This window comes from Numida meleagris, chromosome 19 (genome assembly GCF_002078875.1).
Source record: "Numida meleagris isolate 19003 breed g44 Domestic line chromosome 19, NumMel1.0, whole genome shotgun sequence".
Classification (NCBI taxonomy): domain Eukaryota; kingdom Metazoa; phylum Chordata; class Aves; order Galliformes; family Numididae; genus Numida; species Numida meleagris.
This window is the reverse complement of record NC_034427.1, coordinates 7,149,681-7,166,873: the sequence shown is the minus strand read 5'-3', so window position 1 is coordinate 7,166,873 and position 17,193 is coordinate 7,149,681. Positions and strand designations below refer to the sequence as shown.

The 17,193-nt window shown below is 43.2% G+C and overlaps 1 protein-coding gene across 2 annotated transcripts in view; it reads right to left on the bottom strand.

Moving 5' to 3' along the window:
- The window catches only part of CDH4 (cadherin 4), a 415,068-nt gene that overhangs the window by 276,390 nt on the left and 121,485 nt on the right, over positions 1-17,193 (bottom strand). The window contains exon 1 of one of the 2 annotated variants that reach the window (XM_021416335.1): positions 17,168-17,187. The exons of the other annotated variant lie outside the window; for it this stretch is intronic. The gene's annotated coding sequence lies outside the window, so the exon portion shown is untranslated. Of the gene's footprint in view, positions 1-17,167; positions 17,188-17,193 lie in introns of those variants that run through there. 2 annotated transcript variants of the gene reach the window in all.

Genomic DNA, 17,193 nt, shown 5'->3' with positions numbered 1-17,193 from the left:
GTGCGATAATGCTGAGCCATTTGGTTCCCGTGCTACTGGAACGCCGCCAAAGCAATTAAAGGTTGCTGACTTGGCCACGACATGGAGGAGATATAAAATAATTTTACACCCCATCATATGTGGTAATGGGTACATGCACCCATAGATGAGGGAGCAGCGGCTATACAGCGTGGATTAAATTAACTGATAGAACTTTAACTGAGAGCAAATGAGAGGCAGAGCCCTGCCCAGCCCACTCTGAAGCTGAGGTGCATGGTCCAGATCTCCCAGCCCAGCTCCAGGTTTCTTAGATCCCCGTTCAGACTCCAGGTTCTTCCCCAGCACTCACTACATGACCAGACCGGGCAGCGATGACTGCCAGCACCCAAAGGGATGCACCTGCAAAACGAAGGGGACAGAGTTCACTGTAGCTCTGGGACAGCAACACAGCTCTGTACCAGCAGGCAGCCCCTCCATTCTGCTTAATGCAATTAACAGCATGGGGGGTGGGGGGGGAAAGGAAGTAAATGAGGAGTTACCACAGCAACTGCTGCCTCCTAGCAATATGAAATATATAGGATCACCCTCACGGAGGGCATAGTTTTGTATTCTGAATGGTCAGCACAGTCACACCGCTGGGCACTGCGGGATGCTGGGGACTTTGCTGGTAGCGCTGTGCTCTGAGCAGCACGGTGACAGCTGCCTCTGGTGCCAGGGCCTGCTGATGGTCAGCATATAAGGACCCATGGGTTTTTCCATTTCCTTGTGATTTTGTTTGTTTTTAAACATGCATCGCTTTTGCCCCGTATCACCCATTCCACCGATAGCTGAACTTGCATGAATTCAAAACATTTTGAAGCAATATCCCTAAAACACTTTGGTATTAACAGGACAAAAGCACATGTCAAAACACGTTGAGCTGTATAGCAATAGAATTACACATGTGATTAAAGTTAAGTGTACGGCACACTGCAGATGAGTCCCTGACTCACATCCCAGTTCCATTAACAAAACACAGGACATCAGCTTTGGTGGAGGCGATGTTTTCTAGACACTTTTTATGAATAGGCACAAGAGAAAGGCAACGTACAGGACTCAGTAGCACCAACAGTAGTAGTAGCATGAGTAGCAGTAGTAGCAGAAATAAATAAATTTTAAAAAAACACCTAAATTCCATGTAGCTGCCTCTCTAAACCTAAATTCTGTTCAGGAGCACAGGAATTTGTTCAGTTTCTCCCCTTTACGGAGGCTGACATCAGCAGAGCAGTGCCTTTCTTCTCCATTTTTGACCGGATTTTTTCTCCTACACAACTTAATGCTTTCCTATTTTTCCTCCTGCACACCGTTCTGCAGAGCTGCACTGCTAATTCAGGAGACTAGAGGACAACAGGAATGTCTGAGCAAATGGCAAGCGTGCCCCTTGCACTGCAGAGCACAGCACAGCTCTGGGAAGAGGTGCTCAGTTACGGACACGTGTGTGTGTCACATCGGCAGCTGGCTCTCCCATCACAGCATTGGCATGGGTTTCTGAAGGCTTTATTGATGCATTGCATCCGCTCCTATAACAGCTTGCAAAAATGAGCTCCTATCAGGTCAGGTTAAATGTTTTCTCCAACAAAGTTTTTTGCTTGCTTCCCCCCACCTTTCACTTTGACCATGAAGAAAAAGAGGGGGAGCAAAAACTCTTTTAAAGCCCATGAATCCAGAGACTGACCTCTAGAAAATCAGCCTGGAAAATCAGCTAGTCACGCAGCTACAGTGGTAAGCAGGATCCCCACTCTGGGCTCCATCATGGATAACTTTCACACTTTTCACCCAAGTACGCTTTTCCCATCTTGCCCTCTGTGCAGAGAGGAACACAAGTACGCAATGGATGCACACCTCCATGGAGCTGCCTGTAAGGGGCCACTGGATGCAGCACTGGGGAACGGCTCAGGAAGGAAATGAGGGCACATCCACCTTTACTTCAGAGGGGCAGAGCTTGCAGCGACTGCGAGCAGAACAGCACTAGGGAGGATCTTTTTGGTGCTCACACAGCCACGAGGTCTTTTTGATGTCAAGCGCACACGGTGTCTAATGCTGGCAAAAGCAGGTGCGGGGAGAAGTTGTCAGGATTTTATCATTCAAGTGAAAGGCACTTCAAGGGAAAAGGAAATGTTCAAGTTATAAAAAAGCCTATTTCACTCATGTGCTTTAAAATTACAATAATCCATTTGATGCCAAAGAGAAGAAAGAAAAAAGGAATCAAAGAACAATAAGGATGCTAGTGCTTATAATTTTATTCTATTCTCTACAAGTTCTGTAGCCCTCTTTCTTCCTATTCTATCACGAATCCTCCACATCTGCACAAGCCCTCCAGGCACAGACTGGTTCCAGCCAGCGAGGCTGTCTGGAGCTTTTCACAGCTGAAGATCCACAAAGAAGGACCAAAACATCCTCAAGTTTGCACACTTGAACAACACTAGAGATAAGAACAAACTTTAAAATCCTGGATAATCCTTACTTTACTAATAAGTAATTTTATCTAAATCCTTCTTTAAGAAACCGTGCTTCCCTGAGTTATGCTAGGGAAAGGAAGTTGCCACGTCCAATTTCCAGCTCTATTCAGCACGTATTAACCTCAGCCCCTGCCAAGTCACAGGGGCTCTTTGCTCCTCCTCATCTCTGCAGCCAGGAGCTTCGTCCTCATCCTCCCCTCTGAGAATCACAGGTTTTGCTCTCTACAGGCTCAACACCCTTGGATAGTGAAGAAGTGCAATTACGCTTTTATGGCTGTGAAGCTGCAACAAAGGATGGTGAAGCATTGGATCTGCAAAGAGACTTGCATTTTGGGACCCTCAGCAGTGACTCAGCAACTCTCAGCTTCAGGCATCCAGAGCAGAACCCATGATATGTGCCAAAAGCCTGCACCTCCATGCAACTCCTTCAAAGAGAGAGTTTTCCTCCTCACATGGGGTTTTGGGGCTAATCACAGAATCACTGAGGTTGGAAAAGAGCTCTAAGATCTCCAAGTCCAACCCCAGCCCACCCCACCGTGCCCACTGCCCATGCCCCTCAGTGCCACATCTCCATGGTTCTGGAACACCTCCAGGGATGGTGACCCCACCACCTCCCTGGGCAGCCTGTGCCACTGCATCACCACCCTCTTGGAAAATAAACTTTTCTTAATATCCAACCTGAATGCATTCACTCCAGGTGAGAGTTGATCAGAGTTTGTGGAGGAAACAAAACTTCATCCAAAATCTGACAACTCATTGACTGAAGTTCCAAACCTCTTATCGAATGCGTAACACTTCCTGAAGGAACCCTCTGGCTTCCCAGCCAGTGTCAGCCCCCAGCTGGACGCACACCAAATGAAGGCGTTTTCTTCTTTCCCTTCAACCAAATGAAGTCTTCTGAGCGGTTTCCTTCACAACATCTCAGGAACATAGTGACCTGCAAACTTACCAATCCTGTAACAGCTCATAATCACACCTCAAGTCCAAGCAAGCAATGCAATTTTTTCTAACGAGGAATTCAAATAACGTACTCACAAGTTATTAATCAAGAAATTAGCACAAGAAGGATCTAACTAGAGATGTACATCTTAATGCTCCTAATTTGTACATGCGGTTGCAATGACGGTTACAATGACAGTACAATGCAGGCACACACATCTAACTTATTAAATCTTAATGGCACCCATAGGGAACTACCCTTAGGCACACTTCAAAAAACAAAAGGCACCACATAAGTTGTCCTTTACAGAAAAGCAAGCAAAGGCCTTTTTGAAGGTGAGTTAGAAGAGCTATGAAATAGTTATAGTGAGTTTACTTATGCTGCAGAGCTACGCATTGACCTGCAACATCCTGCCTGGTACAGCTGCAGTTGTAATGCAGTTGCTCAGATGCTAGTTGGAGTAGAATCACAGCTTGAAAACGTTTTCATAGGAAAAATTCTGCCTAGCTTCAGTATTTATTTTGTGCCCTGTTTAGAAGATTAACTGTGAACCACAAAATTGTATTCCAGCTGTCTCTGCTTTAAGAAGCCAATCCAGCAGCAGTGTGGGACTCCTGACCTACCCAGCTCCTCCTGCAGTGCCCTGTACTTCCTCTCTGCTCACAGAGCCTTCCCTAAGTACGGCAACCATGTCACAGGTCGTGCACACACAGGTCAGGTAACCACGTGTGCAAACGTGGCTGGCAGGGGCACTGTACAGGGAATGGCAATGCAGCAGGGAGCAAGCATGCAAAGCTCGGCCTGGCTATCCCTGCTACCAGCTCTGGGCTACAGGTGAATTGTACCTGTACAGCAAGGGATGAAAGAAAACAACTTGTACTGAAAGTAAATCAAGTACAATTAAAGGATCTCCATGCTGCAATCTTCAATTTTTTTTTTTTAAGGGGTGGGTCGGGGGAAATGAGTGAATACTTCCTTTCCTCCTTGGGGAATAAGGGAAAACAGATCTTCAGAAATGGGCTTAATAAGCAACGAGTTGAGATCCACTCCTGAACAAATTCAACCACAGAGCAGAAACATCTGAAGCTTTTTCTATTAAAACATATTTGTTTCTCAGCTTATGAATTAAACAAAGCAAACTGCACTTACATTTGAAGCTCTACATTAAAAATGTGTACAAACTTTTCCAATAATCGATGGCTGTGGAACATGTGTGGCAAGTATTTCAATGGCTCTTCTCTGTTTGAAGGTGGTGTGGATCCATCACGTGATATTGGTTCCAGGCCCTGTGTTTCATCCTGAACTACTCAGGCGCTGTGAGTCAGTTCCCTTCAAAATCATCTCAGTGACTTAAAATGAGACACAATCCATACATGACTCCTGGGATCTTTCTAAACAGCCTTTTAGCTTACATGCATGTCTCACCTACTTTCAGGCTGCTTTTTTTCCTAACACAAGCTATCAAATGCACTATTAAAAATACATTAAATATGAAAACAGCAATTTTGTTCACACTCAACTGGTTCCAGTCTACCACCTCCCTGGGCAACCTGTGCCAGTGCTTTTATATGGCCAAAAAGAAAAACAAACAAAAACCCACTCAAACCAAACAACGACAAAACCTCCACCACTCCTCAAAAACAAACCATCACCCACCACCAATTCTTCAAATCCAATGAAAATGAAAATGCCAAGAGCTCATTGTGCATAATGAGCAAGTGGATGCACAACAGTTCTATGGGGACTTCACTCATTTATAAAGTCAAATTCTTTCCATCTCTTTGATGGAAGGAACCTGTGCCTCTATCCTTCCAAATATCAGCATAAAAAACGTGAAAAGCTACTCTGAATTTTTTCTCAGTCTGAGCCTTAAGACAGCCTCACATCAGTTTGCTTTGCTTAAAGCCTGAGAAGCTCTGCATCAAAACATCCCAGCAAAGTAACCACACTGCAGCCCGCTGGACAGCAATGTTTGAAAGAGGGGAAAAAAAAGGAAAAGAACCCACTCTTCCACTCACCAGTGTTCGCTGAGGAAGGCTGCACAGAATTGTCACAATAAGTTAATATGACAGCATAAAAGCCAATACTCACCCTGGGATTATACAATAAATAGACTCCATTAAACTACTCCGTAAACTCTCCTGTGAGAAATTTCTCTTTGATCCAGAACTTAATAGGAATTATTTAATCATAATGAGATGGTAATAAAACAGCATCACCTGAATAAGCTATTTTATTACCTGTTTTATAATTAGCTCTTATTCATTATAATTCTTTCAGATATTTCAAGCTCATAACATAAAGGGCACATATAGAAATATCTGGAGCAGACGTGCATTTGTGTATGTGTTAAGGACTCCTTTGTACAGCAGCCAGCACAGATTGATTCTGTCCATCACTGTGACTACCCTCATGGGGGACTCCCTAAAGCAACCTTGTCACAAAGGCGATGGGGACAGGTCAGCGCCCTCTCCTTGCACATCAAGTAGTGGAGAGCAGGATGGGTCTCATGTTGAGTTCTCTCTCCTTTTATCTAAATTTTGCCTTTTAAATTTTGCCTTCTCCAGCCCTGTGCCCAAAGCTCAAGCTACTACACCATGTGAGACCCTAAAACTGCAAATACATCATATGCAAGGTTGCAATGGCTTGTCATCAAAGCCCATGGCAGAGGGCAACTGGACAACCCGTACTGAAGCTATCCAAAGCTTCCTAGGACAGGCAGGGACACACCAGGCAAAGCACTTGCCAGAGGGCCTTGTTTCCTTCGGCCAAAGTTGCAGGCAACTGAAAAATGTCTTACAATGGAAAGCCGTGAGAATCCTTAACTGAAAGTGAAGGGATACCTTGTGCATACAGGGAGCTATTTAAAAAGTAATGTGACATAATCAGATTCTGCATTTCTGGAAAGGGCTTTTGATCACACAGGTGTATAACCACAAGCCCTCGCAGAGCATCTTACAATGCTTAATGTGCAGCTGCACATCTCTGAAATGAGGCTGTAAAACCAATGTTCCAGTGTTGTTTTCCTGCACTCTAAAACTGTATTTAAAGATATCAAATCTTGCAATCACTACGAATTTCCTGTCTCTGGCCACACATTCCTCCTAAGTATTTTCACACATATCCCACATAAGTTATGAAAAGGGGAATAATTTTGGAAAATGCACTTTGGTATTGGTGTTAATTTCCCTTAATGTAATGTTAACCCCGACAGACTTGCTCTTATGGCTCTCTTTGAGACCTCAAAAATGTACTGATGGGAGACTTGACAAGCCTCGAAACACTGCCGTGCTTTTAACAGGAAAGTCATGCCAGAAACCAAAGCCCCGGCTTTATGCATGAAAAGTGCTCAGTAAGTTTCACTCTCGTAAGAACGTAATTGGATTAAAACACATCATTTGGTAATTTTGCAGTTAGCCAGTGAAATAAGCATGTAAGTAGTTTCAATTTTGCAGAAAACTAGTCATCTTAATGCAGCTGTACAATTTGGTAAAAAATTAATTTTAGGAAATTCTGAAAGACTGCACTATTTAAAACCATGTCAAGTATGGAATTAAATAAAAAAGCGGCATAAAATTCTGTCAATGTCTCGATTTGTGACTTACCAAGCTCTTGATATTCAGCTCCCCTAGAGTGATTATGGGCTGGGGCCAAGAAGGGGCACGTGTGATAAATATCTCCCTTTTGTGCCTACATCAGATGCTCTTAGAACATGAATAAAGAAATAGATAAACAATCTGTGGTGACAAATTAGCAATTAAGATTTCCAGGCTATCTAACCTCCTCTGCACGTACTCCGAACAAACACTAATAAAGTGTTCAGCACTACAATGTAGCTGTTTTGGTAGCTAAATAGTAATGGAGCAGATGCTTAATATCAGCCTTTAAGCCTCAAAATGTACAAATACAATTAACTGCCAGCCCAAATTTGGAGACTGGGTTCTTCTTCAAAAAAAGCGTCTTCGAAATTTTGACTGTAGGCAGGATTCTTCTTGGGGGGGGAGAGTTGTGTGTTATTTTTAACATAATTACGGCCTTCATTTTCGTGTAAGTATCACCTCCACTGATGTTCCTCCCACCTCCATCCACAGTTATTGCATTCTTATTTATATTCTTCTTATTACATGAAAAAAGTCAAATCTCAGCAACCCCTGACAGTCTTTTTTAAACGGACAACTGCACTCTTCAGCTCTTAACAATGCAAGCGATTTGAGGTTATCACTCTGTTTGCATGTGTTTTCATTGTGCTGAGCACAATGAAATCCTGATCTTAATTACCGGCTATCATCATAAAAATACCACTGTTCCTACCGGCGGCACTGAGTCAGAAGCATTGTTTTATACAGGACTAGGAGAAGGTGAACCTCACCCGTCTCACTTCCCTGATCAAGCTGAGCGAAGTAATGCTGAAAATAAAATAGCCTGTTAAAATAAAATCAGTTTTCATAGTCTAAAGTGCTGCTGGAAATAGGACAATATGAGCTATTCATTCCTGACACTGTTTCTGCGAGCACAGTCTATGGTTTATAATTAACAGATCCACAATACTTTTCCCTTGCGGCTTCTTTGCTGAGCTCTCCTCCGTTCATGACTGCGCCAAGTTCTGGTGGAAGCCCCCTCTGACACAAGCACTGATCCTGCAGCAGGGCACGAGGAGCTGCATCAGCTCCCTGCTTTACGTCCCCAGCATCCCATGGGGCAGGGGATGCAGGCTGTGCTCTCCCCTTGCCCTAGACCCAGAGCTGCAGGGCTCTCCCTGCACACAGCACTTGGCATTCAGCCCGTGCACACCAGTGAGTTCAGGGAGATGTTCCACGTCCCCGTCAGGTCACACCTCTCCAGGGAGGAGGAAAAAATAAAATAATGATCGGGAAGGGCTGAATTGCCCTGTCTCATACATCACCCTGAAGTCTATCAATTTCTTCTCTTTCATCTGCAAAACACAGAGAGCAAAGCACACGCCTTAGTTTTGCTGACACTACTCCTGCTCAGTAAATAAGCATTCTGTATCAATATTTACTTCCCTCTCCAGCAGGCAAAGGACCATTGTTGGAATTCAAATCTTCCTTGCTCCCTTTCAGAAATCTCAGCTCCCCTGGAAAATCAATCAGCTGGAGCAGTCACTGCTGAGTGCTTTGTAATAGCTTTGCCCAAGCGCTGGGCGAGCAGTGAGGTTATCATCCCAAAGCTGAGGACTGTGAATGCAGCCCTGCACTGCATTCTTACACTTATTGCCCACTATTTTACGTGGCTATCAGCTCATGTTTGGGGTATTTAGCCAGACTCAGGAGAGCATCGGACAAAGGCTCCTGCACACAAAGCAATGGAGCATCCATCCCTCAGCTGTCGGTGGCAGGAGGCATCTGTGAGCACGCCCAAAGCCACACAGAATTACAAAGGTTGGAAAAGGCCTTGAAGATCATCTAGGCCAACCATCAACCCATCAGCACCATGCACACATTGTGTTTAGAGGGAAAGGTGGAAGACGCAGACAGCTCCTGGCTTTCAGGTGTCCCACTGGTGTGGCTTTTCTGTCTGCTTGTGTTTTCCCCTCAAACACAATCTCTGAGTGAAGCTTTGCCCCTGATTGAGGGTGAAGGGAGAGTGATTCAATTAATAAAAATAAATTACTTTCCAGAGACTTAAATAAAAGCTAATAAAAATGGCATAGCAACGCACATGGCAGATTTGTGCTAACCACTTCACTCCAGGATAGAAACACCTGGGCATGATATTAAAAAGATCAAATTAAACTTTAATGACCGCAACAGTAGGTGACAGAGCAGCGCTTTCCCTTATAACATCTTTCCACGATAAAGCACATCCTTAATTTCCACCTGATTCTACTTCTCAACAAGCCCATCTTGGAAAGCAAATGCTATTTTCTGCACTTCATCGGGTACCTTGGGGAAGAAGGCTGACACCAAAAATTCTCCTTTGGAGGCACTGCTGACTGGATTCCAAAGCTGCAGTTTCTAAATAATGGAAATACTTTATTTTTGCAAAGTAACACGCTGCCACAGCTGAAGTTGTGCTGTAGTAATGTAATATAATGGGAACACAACGCCATGTAAGGAGCCTATTGTTTAAACACTATGAACAGTTTGACATCTTTCATCACTGCCAGCACAAAGCAAGAATTCTTTTATTAGAAAAAAAGTCACAAAAGAAGTAGAAAACAGTAAGATTCCATATTATGTAAATGATAACTTGGGACAAATGGCTTAATGCCTAACGACAACAGCAGGCGCTGTGAATTTAGCTGCTGGGGTGAAGGGTGTTTTGCTTATTTCCGCAACATCATTATTACTTTAACCTTATTTACACACACACACACACACACAACATACACAGAGGAATTACGTTATTCTTAATGCTGTGCAGAAAGTGCTGTTCCCCATTCCCTGGAAATGGGATTTCCCATGCCACACCAGCACCATCCCCAAGGACAGTGTGCACGTGGCTCTGGGACAAGCTGCAGTGCTGGCAGCCAGCAAATGGAAGTTGCTGGATTTTAGGACCCCTGTGATCTGCTCCACGTCGGGATACAAACCACATGTGCTTTCATTCCCTAAGTGCAAGCATAACCTTCAAACTTTGAGAAGCCAGATATCCAGGCATAACTACTTATTAGGGAGAAAAAAAAAGAAAGGAAGGGACAAAAAAAGCCCACCGCTTGCTTTCCATTGTTGGAAAAAAGAAATAAAATGCAATTATGCTCCATTTATTCGTAATTGCAAACAGTGATTTTGCTTTTTTTTTTTTAAATTGGTGACCTGTAGCAGCCAGGCAGTCTTGCCTGACTCAGCTGAACCACTGTCGCTGTTGTGTCCATGGAATTTCAGTGCCAGTGACATCTCTACCTAAAGCACACGGCTCAATTATATCAGCATGACAAATATCGAAAGCTCAAGAAAATACTACAGCAACTGGCATTTGCAGACAAACGGGCTGGGAAGACAGAAATTACCGCAATTGCTATTCATTGATACTCAGAACAATGCTTCAGGTTTGGGGTTTTGGGCTGACAGAGACAGCAACCTGAGTTAACTGATCAGGACTTCAATTTCAAAAAACACCTTGCAGCTGAGACAGAACCGGAATATAAAGGTATTATTTACTGCATATTGAGATAATGATGTACTATTGTTATGAATCATCATGTAGTTACCAATGCTTCCAACGCTTTGCTTTGTTACTGCAATATAGATACTGATGGCAAGGCTTCAGATTTATCTGCAAAACCACGCTGACTGCAATAGAAGTCTTTTATCCGTAAGAAATTTTTTTGTGAGATGATGTGTGTGGGTAGAGCAGTGGCAGGAAGAGAGGAGTGAACAGAGGGAGCGGCTGGTGGCACAAAAAGAAGAAATCGGTGTCATCTCACTTCATGCTTCTTTCCCACTGTCACCGCACATTGCACTGAAGCTGCTGCACAGCGTTCACGTGTGACCAGCGCTGCAACCCATGGCATGAGCCAGTGGCCAGAGTCTTGCCTGTGACTTTATAGGTTAATGCTATAAAAGCAAAGAGATTCACAAATTAAGGGGTGAAATGTGCTTATAACAAGTCTTTCCTCAGCAACAGAAGAAGTGGGTTTGTGCAATTAATGAGAAACTATGGAAAATGGTACAGCCCAATCCTGGGCACATGGAGATTGCTGTAAAATCTCTGCACTAACAGATTGCTTGCAGTCAAACAGAACTCCAACCAAGCAAGCCTTGGGGCCTTCCCCACAGGCCAGCCCTCCTGACCACTGGGACTAGAGCACAGAGATGGGGTTTGGGGCCAAACCATGAGCACAGAGCTCAGTGCTGCCTTCACCTTTTGAGACTATCTTCTGTTAACGTATGCAAATACAAACAGGTACTGCGAGGCCATACTTGTAGAGGAAGTATCACGATGTGTTTCTCCATTAACCTTTTTATCTTAGACTTGGACAACTCACAGTCAATTGAAGGGACTGAACCTCGTTTGTACAGCCTTAATCCTGACATTTCGTGCATCAAAACCAAGCCCACCCACCAAAGAGTCCTCGCACAGTTTCTTCCCATTAAGTGACACACTATCACAACAGCCATAGCTGCCCCAGTGACAGAGCTCTGCAGCACGAAAACACCTTGGGATCACCCAGCTTTGCGCTCCACGAAGCACAGGAAAGTCAGCAGCTGTGAAGGGCATTATTAGGTTTTTCCAGTCCCAGAAGTCAAGTGTTGCAGCCTGAAATCAAGATAAAACACACTGTATCTACTTTGCTGCAGGCTGCTTATCAGCAGCATGGAGACATTCCAGAGACTCATTATATACAATATACATGAGAGATGTGAAAATATTTCCTTCCAATTTATTGTAGTATCAATGTCCTTGGGTGATAGATTCTGTCTCTGTGAATACTATTAAGAAAATCAGCATATGGCTCCTCGGAAGGCATTTTTTCCAGGTGAGATCCACCTCAATTAACCCAGTGAGTACATGGGAGATGAAGCACATCCGCGTTGTTCAGAAATTGCTTGGATTTCATTTCAAATGGAAGTTCATCACTATGGGTGAATTCACCCACTATAGAGGGCCTGTCACAAGCATTCACAGCACTGGGGCATCCGTGTTCATCAGGGTCTTTCACTGAAGTTAAACTTTTGCACCCAGCTTGATGCATCACTGGGAGACCACCATTCCACAGGACCTTTCAGTGCATTTTTTTGTACCCTAAATATTACTGAATGCGTTCGTAAGACAGTATTGGAAGGGCAATATTTGAATGTTAACTATTGAACTAATACACCCTCCCAGTTTACATGAATTTAATGTTCAGCTGCTGCACCAGTGCATTCGGCATTTAGTTTTATGCAGTGGTGATAATGGATAATCACGGCACTGAAAATAGGATTCCCTTTTGTTCTTTAAACTTTGCAGTTATGCCCAACTTGCCCTAAGCCAAGCACAGTGTCTTCCTTTCACTGCTTTTCAGGTCTAGCGGTACCACAGACAGAAAGGGACAAGTACTCTTCCCTACTTGATTAAAATTAATGTTACTTCTGAACATGACACAGAGGTATTATTACTTAAGGTAGTCTTCAAGGAGAGAGAAAATCCCATCAGCTTTATTTTGTCAGTCTTTGCAAAAGTCTGTAATTCTTATTAATACCTTCTGCCCATGGTACTTCTGGAAGCAGTGTTGAAACTGGAACAGGTCCCAAAGTAGCATGGAATAGCCCCAGTCACAGAAGATAGTCTGAGCTCATGGAAGTACTGCACATCCTCATTTTCTCTATAGTTATAAAACAGCTTCAAGAGGCCCTGTCCAGAACTTGATCAACAGATCACGGGAAAAATAAACTTCCACTTACTAAGCAGAGATGCGAATCAAGACTTAAAACATATGCACGGAGACACAGTGGGAGGTTGCAGTGGGGGCTTTTCTGAGGGTTTTGGTTTTTTTTTTGCTTTTTAATTTTTTTATATATGTGTGTAAGCATATATATTATATAGATACACATATAGCACATAAGATACATATAATAGTATATTTTGCATAAATATGTTGTAGGCAGGCAAGAAGAATTCCAGCACAGAATGTGAGCAATACCTCACGCCTGTACCAGTGCATTTACTGGATAAAAATGTATTTCCTTTGATGTTCTCAATCTGTTCTCATCACAACAATGACTGATGAGCAAAGTAAGAATCACAGAACCATAGAACATCCCAAGTTGGAAGAGACTCACTAGGACCAACAGAATCCAACCCCAGGCTCCACTCAGCACCACCCAAAATCCAAACCCTACATCTGAGAGCAGTGTCCAAACACTCTCTGAGCTCCATCATCCTGGGGCCGTGCCCACTGCTTTGGGCAGTCTGTCCCAACCACCCTCTTGGGAAAGAATCTTTTCCTTTTTACAATCATTTGCTGTCTCATTCATCTTTCGAATTCTTAGTAGTGCTGTATTGTCAGGAATGTAAGAAAAATGAATGCTACAGGTGTTCCTTAAAAACCAGTAATAATGCATCACAGAGAATGTAGAGAAGTTCATGAAATAATGATGCCACAAGGGTTCACAGCAGCACATGAATCGAGTGCGATCAATTCTAATCTACTGCAGGTGTGACTGTCTCACTTATTTAATAAAAGCAAGATAGGTATGAGAAAGCAAACATGTTTTCCATTAAATGGGAAATAGAAACTGGCATCTTGTGCTGGGCTGTGCTTCCAGGTAGAGACATGGCTTTCCATCAGCTGGAAGCCTCATGGAAACCAACCAATACTGTCATTCTGACAGCAAGGACAACAATTTCTTTTCCAAAGACTTATGAAAGAACAGACAATTATATTTAATTTTCATACGAACTAATGTATGCTGGACATCTGCTCTCATAGTTCACCAAAGCCATGTTATTGGAGTGCTTTTTTGTGCAATATAAATCATTAAGAGAAAGAAACGCTGTTACAAAACTTTATATCTCATGCTGTATGTGGTTCATTTCAGATACATTACAACGTGACCCATGTCAAGGCTCTTCCTACCCTATTATCCTACTCCTCAGCTGTTTTCAGCCATAGCACCACTTGGTTGGCCTGGATGAGCTTTTGCCAACTGGCTGCCCCAGGCTGAAAGCTCGAGCTGGAACAGGTCAGCCGGCTTCAAGGTCAGGGTGAACTCAATGTGTGCATGAGTTAAAACAATCCGGCAATCTTGTATTTGAAAAGAAGCACTATCTGCATGGTTGCGATTAGTGACTAGCAATTGAGCAGAGTGGGCTTTGATCATAAGATAAGCCCTTTTCTAGCCCTGTGAAAACTGTAATCTCCGTTCCCACACAAACAGCAGAAAAGCGTATTTGTATTTAACTGTTCAATATTTCATGTGAAACAGGTCATGGCTCCTGGGGAAAACAGGTGACTGACATGAAAGTTGAAACAGGTCAGGGCAAGGCAAGAAGTCATGCAAAGGAAGGCAGAAAGGGCCCTGAGGTGGGAAGGACATGGCGTAAATGAGGAATGGTGTTCACAGGCCAAAAGGGAGCGCAAGAAAGAATAAACATGCAGGACAGCACCTGAAGGCCTGCAGCACGTGTCTGTGAAGCCCCCATCAGCACAGCCCTTCCTCACCCTCCGCCAGCGCCCGCATGCACGGAGCAACTCGACCCTTCCACCGCCGTCTGCAATTCCATTACCTTAAGTGAGGGAGCTAAATATTCACAGCTGCAAATGGACTCAGTGGGAGCCACAATTTGCTTGTGTAAAGTGCTGTACATCGCTAAGTAGCCTGAAAAAAGCAAACCAGATTCAAAGTATCTCAGACTGGGCACCTAAAATTAATGGGTAATTCTGGCCTTAATCTCTCATTGGTCAATTCAATCCTACGATGCAAGGAAAAACTGGAACTCCCTTACCTCACATGGAGTTTTAATTCAAGAAAAGAAATTCCCAAATGCTCATGAACCAGTCAAATAATAAAATGATGAGCATTACAGAGGAGCGCAAAAGGAAATTAATAATTCTGCCTTCAGAACATGGTTGGAATTACAAGCAGAAATAAGGCATAAGGGACACGTTGATTAATGAAAAGAAAACAACACGTTGAAAAGCCTCACATTAACTGAGTATCCTATTTTCTGTGCACTGAATCAGGCCAGGTCCTGTGCAAAAATAGCATGAGAACACATAAAGAAATTATTGTAATGCAGATGCACACAGGTGCAAGTAAAGGTTGCAAAGATTCTTATTTTTAGGATTTCTTAAGGTCTGTCTGCTCAGTCCAGCTGCCTACATGGGATTCTTTACTGTAGGTGTATGTGCGTGTAACAATTTACTCAGAAATGTATTCTGTGAATACTGAAAGGGCTGAGTATTTCCAACAGATAAATCAATTGGCTAACCTCATGAATGCTGGTGTCACTGAAAAGTGTATTTGGCACAATGTATACATATGCAACACTTTAAATATCCAAGTGTGCTCCTGGTGCTTTCTGATCAGCCAATTCAAATAAGCTCCCTATACAGCTCCTCTGAATGGACGCTAGCATAAGGGCAAAATTCTTACGTGATATGGAAAACAACATGTCTATCCAACTCAGGAGATGTCCGTTTAATGCACATTTTGCAAAACGTGACTGCACAGTGTTATATGTGTCATTAAAGATATTCAGCACTACTGACTTTTGAACTTAGTAATTTTCCTCTTAGTATGGTCATAGCATTATACTTTTAAAATGGAAATACATTTCAAAGAATAGCCCAAAGGTTATGGAATATATCACCAAGCTAATCACAGCGAAGTAATATAGCAGGCAGTATTAAACCCCCAGTGATAACTGCCCCAGGTATTTAAAGGGAGAGCAGCATTTTCCTATACTGCAATCACAGGACAAGTCAGTGCAATATAAAAAAATAAGTCAGAATATACATTTCCCCTCACAATTTAAGAATGTTGTACTGAAAGATGCTGACCCCTCCTCATTTAACGCTGCCTAACAACTATATATATATGCACATATTAGTTTCCAAGTGTGTTTACATTCCATGGTATTTCAAATGGGTGCTCAGCAGCATGCACCGGGCTCATCCAGACGTAATTCTTCCTTATGTCAAGATGAGTGAGCAGGTGAGTTCTGCTGTGTTTTCTGAGGCTCTGCCAGGGCTGAAGAGCATTTGGTTGTGGCTGATTCATGCTACACTCAAACCCTCCATGTAGCTATGAGATATTTGGTACTATCTGGCCATCACCACTCTGATGCCAACTCTTACGGTCCACTGAAATGGGAATCTGAACACTGAACATGGAATACCTGAGCTGGATCAAAAAAGACTTATTTCTGCTTCCAGGGGCTGTAATGCATCGTATGCATCCCATGGCCCCTGTGCTGGGATCCCTCCAGTCAAATCTCGCTGAGCTGAGCCCTCATGGAGCCCAGCAACCACAGGCACCATGACCTGAAACAAAACAAGTGGAGGAAAAGCACACAAATGTGGAACATTCCCAGACTTCCAAGAAAGGAGCAATTACAGCCTTGAATAGTTCTGCAAGTACACTCAGAAAATGACTGAAATCCCACAATGCTCTTTAAGGGTTTACAGAAAAAAAAATCACAGAAATAGTGAACAGTGGGATGCGGGTCTCAGCTAAATGAGAATAAAAGATTTCAGAGAATATCTGTACCTGGAGAGCACACAGTGCTTCTCTGCAATATGTCATCTCCAAAAGCGGAGCAAACATCCCTGCGCACATCCAGCTCTCTAAACACAAAGGATCCCAACCTTCTGGAGGGGAAAAGTTCCTTGACAGTGTCAGTTACCAATGACAGCTGCCCCAAAAAAATAGCTAATGCTTTCAAAAAGTAGTGGTTGACTCCGAAAAAGGAGATTGGGTGAAATTCCTTCGTTACGGTCAAGAGCATAAGCCACTTTCATCTGGATTCTAGTGGGAAGCGAAAATAAAGCAAATCTCCTTACAAAACAGAACTGCAAAGTGCGAATGTAATGCCGCATTATCTGAAAGATGGTTATTATAATCAAGGCAGCTCTGCTTTACTCTGCAGTCTCCTAATGAGAGAGGCTCTGGCAACCACTATTCCAGATCTTACAGCGAGAAAACCCCCACAACCGTTCATTATTTCTACCTGTTTTATGGATGGATGGATGACACAGGAACATCACATAAACATCAGCTTTATAGGTTCTGCTTCTGAAATGCCAAATGGGCAGCTCTTGCAAAGAGGAAATTTTTAAAGTAATTATTTTTGCTGACATTACCTGGTGCTTTTCATGTTGAGACTGGA